We start from the raw sequence: 14,632 nt of genomic DNA on the forward strand, positions 1-14,632 counted from the left end.
TCAGAGCAAGATAATGTTTACTCCATTAATAATTATCCTATTCCTAATGCCCCATGGAGACAACATCCCAACTTTAGTTGGCGAAACAATCAACAAGTTACACCTCCAGTGTTTAATAACCAAAATGTTAGGCAAGCTAACAACTATAATCAAGCTCCACCTAGGCAAGGACAAGGGCAAGGTCAGGGAAATTATAATAATTATAACAACCAAGCGCAACCACGACAAGGTGTAGCGCAAGGTCGAATAATTATAATAGTTATAATACCAATAGAGGTATCGTTCGGTTAACAATAGTAACTATCAAAACCCACCCATAAATAATCAACGTGAGATAGTTCGGTCGCACCACTGTGACTACTACACCTACACAACCGGACCGTATCGGCGCCTTTATCTGAGGTTACCCAACAACTTTTCCAATCAATGACTCAATCAAACCAACAGATATTACAATCCATAAATCGGGGCATACAACAGGTTAGCCCAAGAGAAAGCCCAACCAAAAGGCGTGTTTCGGGACAAGCTATACCAAACCCTAAAACAACAAACACGACCTTTGAGGTAAACGGTAATACTAGTACGGAAACAACAATAGTAGGTGACCTCAATGTCATCACCACTCTCCGTTCAGGAAGAGTGGTTGATAACAAAGTAACTATGCCTATAGTTACCCCATCAAGATTACTACACCGGATATCGAACTAGATACCGAAATAGAAACGAAGAACCTACCACTCTAGAGGTACCAGTTAAACCACAACCTAAGAAACAGAAAGCCAAGGTTACACATCTAGTCGAGCCATACGCTAAATATAGAGTGAAACCACCATTCCCTCAAAAATTAGCCATGCTAACCGGGGATACCAACCGAGGAGATTAGGAACGCGTTTTCAAAATCTAACGATAAACCTTCCTTTTCTCGAAGCTATTAAAAAGCTACCTAATCACGCTAAGTTTCTTAAAGAGTTGTGCACTACTAGGCGTAAGACCAACATACCTAAAGACGCCTTTTTAACTGAACAATTCCCAACTTTATCCGAAAATAATGGAATTGTTAAGTACAAGGACCCTGGTCGTCCTACTGTAAAATGCACCTTAGGAGATTCCCACACGACGACCGCTTTATTAGACTTGGGGGCGAGTGTTAACTTACTCCCGTATTACTTGTATAAACAAATAAGTCTACAGGAAATGCAACCTACAAAAATAACATTGCAAGTAGCGGACAGGTCTATTAAGTAGCCTAAGGGTGTAGTGGAAAACGTGCTTGTTAAGGTTCAGGAGTTCTACTATCCTGCTGATTTTGTTATCCTCGATACAGAAGTCGCTAATGACTCTGTACCGATCATCTTAGGACGCCCCTTTTTAGCAACTGCCAACGCACTTATTAATTGCCGTGATGGTAAGATGTCCTTATCTTTTGGCACTACACCATAATAGTTTTTTTGTGACACTGGGCTTTTCTCATTTGTGACGCCAAATGGGCGTCAGGATTTTTGTGACGGCATATTGGCGTCACAAAAACACTCCAACCGTCACCAATAATTTGATAATTATATCATTTAAATTTTAAGGAGTTTTACTAAATAAAGTGACGAAAAAAGAGCGTCAAGGATCTCAAAGACTAAAAAATTACAACTAAGGGACCGTGTTTTCTCCAATAATTTATAACCCAAACACTTCTCTAAAATTAATTGTCATCTCTCTCGCCCAACTTTCTCGTCTCCTCCGCCACTCTTCCTCTCAACCTAGAAATGAATGAAGGTTGTCCTGACTCTAGAAACGATTGGAGTATTAAGATCTAGCCTTGAAATTTCTTTCTAATAATACTGAAGGCAAAGATGTTGAAGAAGAAGGAGATGCGTACTGAAGAAGGAAAAACACTTAGTGATTTTAACTAATGGAGAAAGCTTTGAACTTGTTGAATTATTTTAAAAATGGTTTTTTGTAGATCTGTTGTTGATTCGAATTTGGAGAAGTCGGCCACCACCAGCAATTAAGTCTCTCTCTTCGCTTCTTATTTTCTCTATCTAACACACTACTTCTTCCTTTTGTTCTTTCTCAATACTGTACTTAGTTTTAGCGCCACTCCATTTGCGAGGGGTCACTTGCACACCAACATATTCGGTGAGTTATCTCTCGTTCTGCCACTTTCATTTCAAAAATTCTGCAGCCTTGAGCAATTTCATTATTACAATACTTCTACTTTATTTTAAAACCCCTAATTTTTTTTGAAAAATCAAAATCATCCATTCAATTACATATTGAACTGTTAAGGTTTCCCCTGGATATTTCTACAAAAGCAAAGCTTTTATTTTTACTTTCGATATATTATTGCATGTAGGGGTTGAACTGTTGATTTTTTTTTTTTAAATATTGAGATGTCTCTATGTGAAACTCTTACAATTCTTGAGAGTTATTTAAGAGATATGTTGCTATTAAAGGACCAAGCTCATTCATTTTTCAGCTTTTCATTTGTTTTATACCAAGCTCATTCACATGTTACAGTTCTTACAATGCTTTAAGTTTCCTTAGTTTCTTGTATTGTTGTCCTCCCTTGTTGTACGTTGATTTAAAATGAATATGTGATGATGTAAAACAAAGATGTCCACTGCACTAGTAGTGCTAAACATTGGGAGGACCTTAGGAACTTTACTTCTACATTGTTCATTCTGGTTTCAAATCGTTCATAATAGATAGATATAATGTGAAACCCCATATTTTCAGAAAAATAATTTTAAATTGGGACTGGTAGCAAACAAATTAATGGGCTTTGAGTTAGTTTTACTGTGAGGAGGTCCATTGGTGTATATTTTAGGCTATTGGACAGCCCAGTTAATTGGGTTTAAGGTGACATTAGAACCATCCAAATTCAAGAAGAAACTCTTGGAGCGAACTAGTGCTTTCTTTTGGTAAAAACAAAAAAAGGTGTCATAGGATAATGATGGGGGTGAATTTGAATTGGAGAATCAAGCTCCATCCTGAATTTTTGACACCTTCCCAACAGATCATGTTCTAATGTAAAGAACCTGAGAGAAATTCAATTGAAGACCAGTTATGTCACCTGTTACGATAATGGGCATAACTTTCTCTACAATGATCGGTTTGACATGCCATTTCTTTCCCTGTAAACTAGATTCAATAGTCTTTCAGATGGTATATGGCATGATAGCTAGTTCTAAGGAGACGTGCCAGAAATCCAGGTAGTTTGGGGGTAAATATCTGTCAAGCTTTTTATGAAGAAAAAGGATAATTATTTGGTGCTTGTTGATCAGGTTTATGGAAGCGTTATATGACTCATTTCTTGCTGTTAATCTCCTATATTTGAGGCAAGTATCTCTACTGCATCTCTTTTTTATCTTAAATAAGTTGTCTTTATTTCTATTGATGTTCGATATGTATGTTCAGTAAGGTTTTGGGTGGAGAATTTTTTTCGTCTTGTGTGGAAAAGATTGAACAAGTTTTGCAGTGATTTATTTCTTCATATTTGCTTATAAAAATTGTTTCTTTTTTTTTCTGTGGTTGAGTCTCCTGAGTGGTGTTTATTTAGTTTTGAGCTATGGATGGATTTGGTTTTGGGGACCACTGCAAATCCAACCGATCCAAGCCACTACTCAAGTAGGTCTACCGGAATTCTCTGGTCCAGCACGCTACTCATGTAACATTTATAGAACTCATTGTCCCTTTTTGCTTGTCAGGTTGTTTCAATAGGTCCTACTCCAGAGTGGGATGAGGGCTTTGCATGCATGGGCACTAGATAGTCCTCTAAAAGGTAAATAGATTCTGACAACTTTATTAAATTTCACTATTATCTGAAACTTAACTTGACCTAATTAGTTTTTTAATCCAATGACAGAGCTCATTTATACGGTTCTATTTCTTATGGCAATATGATGTTGGTGGATACGGTTCTATTTCTTGGCCTAAGGTGGGTTTGGATCTGTCCACAGGGGTGTCTTACCAGATGGCCAGGTAGTAGCTGTGAAGCAACATAAATTGGCTAGTTCCCAGGGCGATCATGAGTTTTGCTCGAAAGTTGAGGTTTTAAAAGGCATGCACAACACAAAAGCGTTGTGATCTTGATTGGGTTCTGTGTTGAGGACAAAAGAAGATTGTTGGTCTATGAATATATTTGCAATGGATCACTGGATTCTCATTTATATGGTAAGACTTTTGAAGTCCATTTTAGCAACTATGTTTTATGATTATGCCTAATCAATTTTAAGGATTACATACACCACTGCCTCCGTAAAGTGGTTTAGCTCATAAAAAATTTGACATGCAAATGTTAATCAAGAAAGCTAATATGTGAAGAAATAATTATTTGCCCAACTAGTTCATGAATGAAACCTCCTACATTGTTGTAGAAAGAAATATGATAGTATAGAGGTACTAGAGAATTCTTTTGGACCTAAAGATTTTCCTTATCCTTCAATTTCAAAATTGTGGCAGCATTTTGCGTATGCTGATTAAAATTTGTAGATTTCTTTCAGTGGGAAAAAGTCACCTCTGTTATATGAATATCACTCTTTCTTAGTTCTGCTTCAGTGTATTGCTTGAATTGGTCCATAACAAAAAAGGTTTTATGCAGGGCGTAATTGGCAAAGATTGGAATGGGCTGCACAACAAAAAATTGCAGTTGGAGCTGCTAGAGGGTTGCGATACCTTCATGAGGAATGTAGAGTAGGATGCATTGTCCACCGTGATATGCGTCCAAACAATATCCTCATTACCCATGATTTTGAGCCACTGGTATGGAATTCATTCATTTATATAGACTTAGTAGGAGTTCACAGTTGTATCTAATTTCCTTTTGTTTTTTGCTCTATTCGAGACCGAAATCTTAAAATCAAAAATTTATATGTTGTCATAGTTTTCAGCCTTTTTACATATCTAACAATTGGTCTTGGGTTATAATTTCTGTAATGTTTGTGGATAAACAACCATTTATCTAGCACATCCAATATATTCTTTGTAGATAATGCTTTAGTTTTTGGATACCCATTAATCTTTTGCGAATAGTTGGTGAAAATAGGGTCTTGACAGGACGGAAAGTTGTGGATATTAGCAGGCCCAAGGGTCAGCAGTGTCTTACTGAATGCGTATATATTCTATTAAGTGAATGAACGTTGAACACACATGGTTTCTTGTTTATATTGTCCTTAGAGTTTCGTCTCCTTCATCTTAAGTTCTAATATGCAAGTTATTTCCAATATATTTTGGCATAGTAATTTGGACGATCTTGAACACAAGTAAGCGTCTTCGTAGAACTTCCTTTGTCATTTAGGTAGTAAATTATACGGATGTTCCGTTTGTTTATTTTCTTTGTATAAAATGTGCATTGATTTTCTAGTACAATGTTTCATCTTGCAGAAAAAGAAAACAGAGTGATTTGTTTAGGTCGTGATATGTTCTTGGATTAAATTGATTGTATCAAGTCAGGCTGTGATAGGTTCTTGGTTGGGTGATTGTGGTTCTCTTTGACATTTTATTAATTTCTATCTAAATTTTCTTTAAGGGGCAATTTTTTCAAGGCTGCTAGCTATATCATTGAGGCTTCTTTGTGCAAAATCCTTTGAGGATACCTCAGAGAAGCTGAAAGAGATTGAGTCACAAATCTTAAGGAAGAGAAATGAACTGCGGCTGTCTGAGACTGAATATAGAAAGGTATGTCATTACTTTCCCAGCTAGAAAGTATCTACAAGTGTTTTCACCCGAGGGATAAACTTTGTGATGCAGTTGATGACTTGAAGCTTGATTCTCTTGTGGTTGGAAGCTGAGGTTTAGGAATGCTGAAAAGGTTCTACTCTTAATGATCTAAATGCTAGTAAATTTCATTTTTTGTGAAATCATGCATGTGGCGAGCATATTATGTTCTTATTCGCACGGTTAGTGAAAATTGTGTATATTGACTAATCAATAGTTTGTTTTAGTGGTTCCTTAGCTTGTATTGACTAAGGTCTAGTTGAAATAAATTTTTTTCTTTTTATGAAGGAAAAATGAACATCACCGAAGATCTGTAGCTGCCAGCTTGGTCCAGGGTGTATGTTTTAGAGCGAGACTGCCAGGAGAATCGTCAAGGAGACTGCACGGTTAGTGAAAATTGTGTATATTGACTAGTCAATAGCTTGTTTTAGTGGTTCCTTAGCTTGTATTGACTAAGGTCTAGTTGAAATGAATTTTTTTCTTTTTATGAAGGAAAAATAAATATCACCGAAGATCTGTAGCTGCCAGCTTGGTCCAGGGTGTGTATGTTTTAGAGCGAGACCACCAGGAGAATCGTCAAGGACCCTATGCTCTTGCTTCTCAAGATGTGATCTTGAGTTGTTGTATAGGAATTATATTGAAATAGTATGTTGGTAGATTATGCTATATCCATACATCTATATCTTTTAATTTACATGTTATTCATTAAGTGATATATATACTTAGTCAAATTTTGGTGATGGTTATTACTAAGATTTTCTTTGTGTATAATTGCTTGTAAAGTCTTAATTATATTATGTGTTTGGGGTTTATGTGGTTGTATTTATGAAGCGATTTCGAGGGGAAAAAAATATAAATATTAGGATGGAAACCAAAACAAATATATATTTTTTAAAAATAAATAATAATTTGTGACGCTCGACAGCGCCGATAAGCATTAAAAAAAAAAAAAAACAAATTTATAATTCATCGACGGTAGAGGGCGAAGAATGCAAATTAAGTGACGGCGTATAGGCGTTAGTAATGCACATTTAGTGACGGTGTACAGGCGTTAGTAATGCATATTTAGTGACGGCGCGGGCGGCCGGTAAATATGTCAATTAATGACGGCGGTTTGGCGTCACAAATATTTCTGACACCAATACAGACGCCTAAATTTCAACGCCTTGTAGGCGTCACAAAAAATAATCCTGACGCCTCCTAGCCGTCACAAAAGTGTTGTTTTGCTGTAGTGTGGCCATCTCACAGTTGAGGTAAATGTTTTTAAAATGATGAAACAGTTACCAGATTCGTCTATAGATGGGGAGGTTAGCATGATCGAGAGGTTAGCTCAAGATTATTTTAACAACACGTTTCCTGAAAACAATATGTACAAATTCCTTTCTTTTGGAAAGTCAGATTTTGTAAATGACTCCTACTTAGAGGAAGTCAACACCATCCTTGAGTCCACACCAATTGTAGACACTTCGGTTGCTCCACATATTGAGTATGAAGACTTGCTACCCAAGCAAGTATTCATTATGCAAAATGAGGACCCCAATGAAACATCTATTGATTTTCCTTCCACCCCAGTGCTTAAACCCCTTCCCCCAGAATTAAAATATATACAACTTGATCCGGATGGTAATCATCCGGTAATTATATCTTCTCTGTTATCTAAGAATGAAGAGACAAGTTTAATCCGGGTGATTAGGGAACATCGGTCTGCAATTGGTTGGTCCCTAGCTGACATTAAGGGAATTGACCCTAATGTTTGCACTCATCGTATCCATTTGGAGGATAACGCGAAGACTTTGAACCCGTCGCTTGAACCCCGCCTTGAAAGAGGTGGTTAGGGAAGAAGTCTTACGATTACTCGATGCGGGTATCATATACCCAATCTCTTATAGCGAATGGGTCAGCCCCATTCATGTAGTTCCTAAGAAATCGGGAGTTACCGTGGTACGTAACGAGAATGGTGACTATGTTGTCACACAAGGTCCCATGAAATGGAGGATCTGTATTGATTACAGACGGTTAAATGCTATGACACGAAAGGATCACTTCCCTTTACCCTTTATAGATCAAATGCTCGAACGCCTAGCTGGTCATGCTTTTTATTGTTTTCTGGATGGTTACTCAGGCTATTTTCAGATTATCATTGATATTGATGACCAAGAAAAGACCACCTTCACATGTCCCTTTGGAATGTATGCCTATAAACGAATGCCTTTTGGCCTTTGTAATGCTCCCGGTACCTTCCGGTGTATGCTTCATATATTTAGTGACATGGTAGAGCTTTATGGAAGTTTTCATGGATGATTTTTCTATCTATGGAGACTCCTTCACGATCTGTTTGTCTAACTTTGTCTAAGGTTTTGACACGGTGTGAAGAAAAGAGCCTCGTTTTAAACTGGGAAAAGTGTCATTTCATGGTGAAAAGGGCACGCGATACTAGGTCACATTGTATCTAGTGATGGCATCGAATTAGATAAGGCCAAACTAGATAAGATAGCGACTCTACCTAAACCCGGGTTGTCCGCGTGATATTAGAACCTTTCTAGGCCATGCAGGTTTTTATAGGCGATTTATCAAAGACTTCTCGAAAATAGCTAGGCCTTTAACTAATCTGCTTTTGAAAGATGCAATCTTTGATTTTAATCTTAACTGTACGCAGGCTTTTGAAACTTTAAAAGCCGCCCTAACCATCGCACCCATTATCTGACCTCCCGATTGGTCTAAACCTTCGAACTCATGTGTGATGCTAGTGACTATGCGGTTGGTGCGATCTTGGGACAAAAACTAGATAATAAGTCCACCGTTATTTATTATGCTATCAAAACCTTAAACGATGCTCAACGGAATTATTCAACTACCGAAAAAGAATTCTTAGCTGTCACTTATGCTTTAGATAAGTTTCGTCCTTATTTGGTTGGTTCTAAAACTTTAGTTTACACGGACCATGCAATTTCTTTAAGTACCTTCTTGCAAAGAAGGATGCTAGCGAGATTAATCCGATGGATCCTTCTCCTACAAGAGTTCACATTAGAAATAAAGGACAAAAGAGGGGTCGAAAACGTAGTTGCCGACCACTTATCTAGACTCACAAACAACGATCAGACTGATTCTGAGTCCATACCAGACTCTTTTCCTGATGAGCATCTGTATGCCATTTTTTCAGCACCATGGTATGCTGACATTGTCAATTATTTAGCGGCCGATGTTATGCCTTATAATTGGTCAAGAAATGAGCGTAAGAAGTTCTTGGCCAGAGTTAAGTTATACTACTGGGATGAGCCCTATCTTTTTAAGTATTGTGCGGATCAGATTATTCGTCGTTGTATTCCCCAGTGGGAATACAATGAAGTTCTATCGTTCTGCCATGACAAAGAGTGTGGTGGCCATTTTAGTGGGATGAAAACAGCCGCTAAAGTTCTTCAATGTGGATTTTATTGGCCTACCCTTTTTAAGGATGCCCAAGTGCATTGCAAGACGTGTATTCGTTGCCAACAACTTGGGAGAATCACGAAACGTAATATGATGCCATTAAATCCAATCTTAATAGTAGAAATTTTTGATGTTTGGGGCATTGATTTCATGGGTCCTTTCCCAGTTTCCCACGGTTTCATTTATATTCTAGTTGCCGTAGACTACGTGTCAAAATGGATCGAGGCCCTAGCTTGCCGTAGCAATGACCATAAGACCGTTGTATTTTTTATTAAAGAATATATTTTCTGTCGGTTTGGCATTCCTAAAGCCATCATTAGTGATGGTGGAACACATTTTTGCAACAGAGTGGTTGCATCCCTAGTGAAAAAGTATGGAGTTACACACAAAGTAGCAACTCCTTATCATCCACAAACTAGCGGACAAGTAGAAGTTTCTAATAGGGAAATCAAAAAGATTTTAGAAACAACTGTAAAACCCCGATAGGAAAGATCTGGTCAAAGCATCTATCGGATGCCTTATGGGCGATCGAATCGCTTTCAAAACTCCTATCGGTATGTCTCCCCTTTAGACTTGTATTTGGGAAACCATGTCATTTGCCCGTTGAATTAGAGCACCGTGCTCGTGGGCTATAAAAGCCTTAACTTCAATATTGATGAGGCAGGTGTCAAACGCAGTTGCAATTGAATGAGCTTGAAGAAATCCGTGGCGATTAAATGCGATCTCGCGTGAAGGATTATAAAGCTAACATGAAACGTGTTCATGATAAGCATATCTTGCGCCAAAGAGTTTGTGGTCGGACAAAAGGTTTTGCTTTACAACTCCCATCTACATGTTTTCCCGGGCAAACTAAAACCCGTTGGTCCGGCCTTTTCTCGTTTGAAGTCACCCCTTACGGGGCAATCACCTTGGTAAATCCAAATGACAACAAGTATACCTTTCAAGTTAATGGTCAACGGTTAAAACATTTTCACGAACCACGTCCCCACGATGTAGAGGAAGTCCTTTTACAGACCTCGTCTATGAGGATGACCCTTGTCAATTGGTGTACTTACTTTCATTTCCATATACCGATAAGTACACCATTCAGGTAACGGGCCCTCCCTATGGAGTGTGTGGCTGTAAGTACCGGATCCTAAGTCCACAGTTCACATAATTCACGTTTTCCACTTTTGCATGTTTTCTCGGTTTTTGAGTCATGTTCCTCTATGGAGTGAATTATGTATTTATTATTTTCGTGTTTCTTATAATAAACAAATAAAATTAAAATTAAAATTCTTAAAAGCATAGAAATAGCAATCCAACAAGTCTTGGGAATCGACCAAAACGACCGACGTTGTAAACAAATTTTGTGTTTAAAAATTTGTTTGGGGGTGGGCAGTCGATCTTTCCATCGGAATTGGTCGAACTTTCCATTGGTTTTGTTTAGGCCCATTAGTTCAATTGGGTTGACGTAATCTAAACTTGGATTTCCTTCGTTCGCATAACTTACGTCACACACGCACTTCGAGGCGTCCTTCCACCCTCTTATACGTCACCCATGGTTGGAATTGAGTGTTTTATGGATCATTGGTTTGGAAATTCTCTACTGATCATTTTCATAACTCATTCGCAAAAATCGGACCGGTAACGAAGCGGGAAATTTAGTTTGAAGTCGCGCTAAAAATCGACAAAAGTCGAAAAATAGAATTGGGCTTGCGCCCAACTCGCGCGCACCTACAGCGCGCCCGCGCCTCCCCTTCCACAAACACAATCGCGACTTCATCTTCTCAAACTGCTTTTCACAAATTTAAATTAAACCCTAGCAACCAAAATAAAAAATAAAAAATAAATAGAATATATCAAAATAGAAACACCACCCGCCCGTTTGTGTAACACCAACACCAATCTCCCACACAATCTCCAACCGTTTACATCAAGCAAACACCCAACAATTCAAGTCTCCAACCTCCACCATACCCACCACCATCGTTTTTTAGGAAGTTTTCATCAAACTCGTCTCCTCCACCTTATACAAACCTAAAAACAGAAACTTCATGGCGCTACGACGTAGAATTTTGCCGGAAAACGCGTTTGCTCCCGACAGTTTCGCGCCATTTTATGACGCAGAGATGTTTAAGAGACATTGGAACGGCCTGTGGTACTCAACTGAGGAGTTCTATCACTATGATTTGGTAGAACAATTTTATAAAAAGCGAGAATTGGAAGGGGATAGGATTTTCATAAAGTTAGGAGGAACGGAGAGAAGTAACGCCCGGTTGTTAGTCGAACTGTTAGGAATTACGCTTTGAAAGCAACCTAGTAACGACAATTCGGGAACCCCGATATCTTTGGAGTTCCTGCTTTGATGAAGGATACTGTCGTGGAGGGTGAATACAATCCGACATCCCATTGTGTCCGCCAGACCACCCTGAGAACCAATCAACTGGCTGTTGCAGCTCAGTGGATTGGTAGGAATGTCCTCGAAAAGACAAAGTCGATTGATATCGGCCGCAATGTCCGCGACGTTCTCGGATATTGCAAACAAAGAAGTATAATTTTTGTATCCTCGATTTAATGTTTAATGTGATTCGAGGAGTGGGGAAGAGTTTAGCGCCTCTTCCCGTATTGATCACTAAGATCATGCTCTCCTTTAGAGCTGTCGCAAGATCTGCTCCTATTAAGATCAAATTGCATTCTAATGCAAGTATCTATCTGGATTGCATCCAAGAGACTTGGCCGTTATGCGAAGAAAAAAAATGGATGAGTCGGAGGATGAAAGGGAAGATATGACATGGATGGATGAAGATGCATTAGAAGTGTAATTCTAATGTAGAGCGCGATGCAAGTGTTGCAAACTGCCTTGCGGTGCGTTTATGGTATTTGTGGAGATATCAGACATAGACATATAGTAGTTCAAAAGAAGCAAGGGAACCTTCAGAGGAGATTTGAAATGCTCGAAGGGGTTCCGGACGATATCTTGTCTAACATGGAGACTATCCACCAAAGAACAACAAACCCCGATATCGCGATTCGGTATTGAGATGGAAGCCCGGCGCTTGTTCGAATAGAGATGCTTCTGACGATGCCACCCATGGAGGACTCTGTTTTCAGCCGAGTCCGACGGCATGCGTCGTCGCCGAAGAAGCGACAGATGGTTCAAGCCATTCTCCATCCCGAGCCAATCTCCATCTCGGGGTCCATCATCATCACAAAACTAGGTGCTCACCCGGTTGGAGTTCTTTGTTATTTCATAATTTCGCGTTTTATTAGAAGGATTTTAATTCAGTAGTTAAATTTAAATACTAATGTGTTTATTTAATGTTGTTTGGATTTATATTATATTTTATTTTTAATATAATTGGTTATTTTCGAAATCTCGCTTGTTTTATCATTTATCCCACCTTCCGACTTGTTTGGGGGTGGAAATATTTAGACCAAGCATAAGTCGTTATATGATCATATATATGTTAAGTTGTCTTGGAGGAAAGGTTGATAATTTGGCCGATATTGGCATATCTATGTCTTGCGTGGTGGTAGCATGAAATCTAGGAGAATTTAGAAGTTACTATCCTAAATCCAGTATGAAAGATACCAGGATTTTTAGGAAATCATGAAAATGGCTTGTTTCCGTTTTCGGTTTTGGGAATTTTCCTATTTCCGTCAAACAAATAGGGAACTTCCCGATTCGTTTTGGAAGCTCATAACCTATTTAAACTCCCTTCTTTCTATACTAACAAACCACAATACATTCCACCATCATCCCGCACCATCCACTCCAAGTTTTACTTTCTTTTTCATCTAAACTCGGTTTTTTCAGCCCGCCCGAGGCTCTTCCTTCATTTTCGGAAAATTTTTTTTGTCGGAAGCGACCGCCCTCATACCAAAGCGACCAGCCATAACATCAGAATCGTATGTCGCAATTTACAAAAAGGCGACCCGCGCTACCGCAGCCTTGTTTCTGGTTTCTGTGAACGCGGAAATTTCCCATTTTAGACGGTCATTCCGGGATTTTGTGAAACTGTTCAAAGAGTTATTGTGATGACATCTCCTATAGTCATACGAACAGTCTTTCAAAGATGTGTTGGGCACCAAGACCTATGGACGATGGTTCCGACAAAGAATCCTGCAGATTAGGATGGCGTCATTCATCGGTAAGTGATGACGATTCATATTCACCCACCACTTCATTGCTTATTTCTATGACCACGTCAAATTCTATTGTAATCGGGATGGAGATCAAGAATTCTCCGTCGTAAATGTCGATGACACGACACATGAATTCAATAAAAATTTGGTCGCTTTAGTTTTAGGAATACCAATACCGATCCCTGTTCACACATGGGCATATATGACCGATAATGCATATCTTTATGATTATACATATTTCCATGATTTTTATGGGGAGGGTCTTTTCGAGTAATGGACCAAAGGCGATATAGCATTGCCCCCTTGGTAGCCTTTCCTTAAGCGTAGGCACCACCATGTTATTCATCCCGATGAATATTTTGGGGAAATGGTTCACTACGCAAACAAGATCTTGCTTTGGTGACATTTTCCTCGCTTTATGAGGGGCGCCGCCGCATTATGACATTCCCCGAAGTTTTGGTCACTAGTTTTAAGAGAGCCCAAACCATGGCGTAAGTATCTTCTTATACCTGTGTTGGTAAAGCCGCATCATGCGTAGTTGTTTACACGTGATTCGTGCACAATTCCGCAGATTGGAAAAGGGTTGAAGTCATGAGACCCACCAATAGGGTGGTCCGCTCATTGCGAACAATGACTTGGCTGGGATGGCGGGTGCGACCTCATTTGGTCGCCCGTACATCCCATCGGACACAATAATAACTTAACAAAGGTTAGCATTAGTGGATGATAAATGGCCAAGCTTGGCAAGTTATAATGGGGGCGGGGATCTTGAAGGAACCTCATATCTTTAATGAGGAGGAGGATGCTTAAAAGGGAGATAAGGTAAGTTTTTAGTTTTGTTAGTGTCTGCTTATGTCCCAAGCAATTTAATTCGGTTAACCCCATAATGGGTGGAACTCTTATAGAGTTCGCGTCGGTTTATTTCCTATATTAGTAAGTTCTAACCTTGTTTTACAGATGTTCCTGAATTTCACGCGCTTCAATGGTATTTTTCCTACCCTCTTTATTTAAATGCTTTGAGGACAAAGCATGCTTTTTGTTTGGGGGGCATAGAAACACGTGTAATTAAGGCATCTGTTAGGATATAGATAGATATAATATGCATTTGTTTTCTAGTTAAAATTTTAAAAATTCAAAAATATAAATAAATAAGTTATGCTATACACTTAGGAATATTAGTATTGTTTTCATTCTCTATGCTCTTAACAATCTAGAAGTCTCACGTAGCTTTTGCATCAGAATAATTGTTAGAAACTTAGGTTAATATATAGGTAATAATCTTTGCATCTATCTATAAATATATTACATGAGTATCTATGATTGTTAGCAGTAAGTTTCTGAAATCTAGGCTAGAGTACTTATTCTACAA

At 38.6% G+C, this 14,632-nt stretch overlaps 1 long non-coding RNA gene across 2 annotated transcripts; it reads left to right on the forward strand.

Moving 5' to 3' along the window:
- The first annotated feature begins 1,430 nt into the window (after positions 1 to 1,430).
- LOC147515980 (uncharacterized) lies at positions 1,431 to 6,455 on the forward strand. 2 transcript variants are annotated; one of them, XR_015210849.1, is made up of 9 exons: positions 1,431 to 3,206; positions 3,279 to 3,332; positions 3,702 to 3,775; positions 3,860 to 4,167; positions 4,595 to 4,755; positions 5,522 to 5,670; positions 5,743 to 5,803; positions 5,998 to 6,095; positions 6,202 to 6,455. It is a non-coding gene; the product is annotated as an uncharacterized LOC147515980 (long non-coding RNA). The 2 variants fall into 2 exon arrangements; XR_015210848.1 differs by lacking the exons at positions 1,431 to 3,206; positions 3,279 to 3,332; positions 3,702 to 3,775 and having other exon boundaries at positions 4,058 to 4,167; positions 5,522 to 5,803.
- Positions 6,456 to 14,632: the final 8,177 nt, after the last annotated feature.

The sequence above is a fragment of the Coptis chinensis genome, chromosome 2 (assembly GCF_015680905.1).
Source record: "Coptis chinensis isolate HL-2020 chromosome 2, ASM1568090v1, whole genome shotgun sequence".
In the NCBI taxonomy this organism is placed as follows: Eukaryota; Viridiplantae; Streptophyta; class Magnoliopsida; order Ranunculales; family Ranunculaceae; genus Coptis; species Coptis chinensis.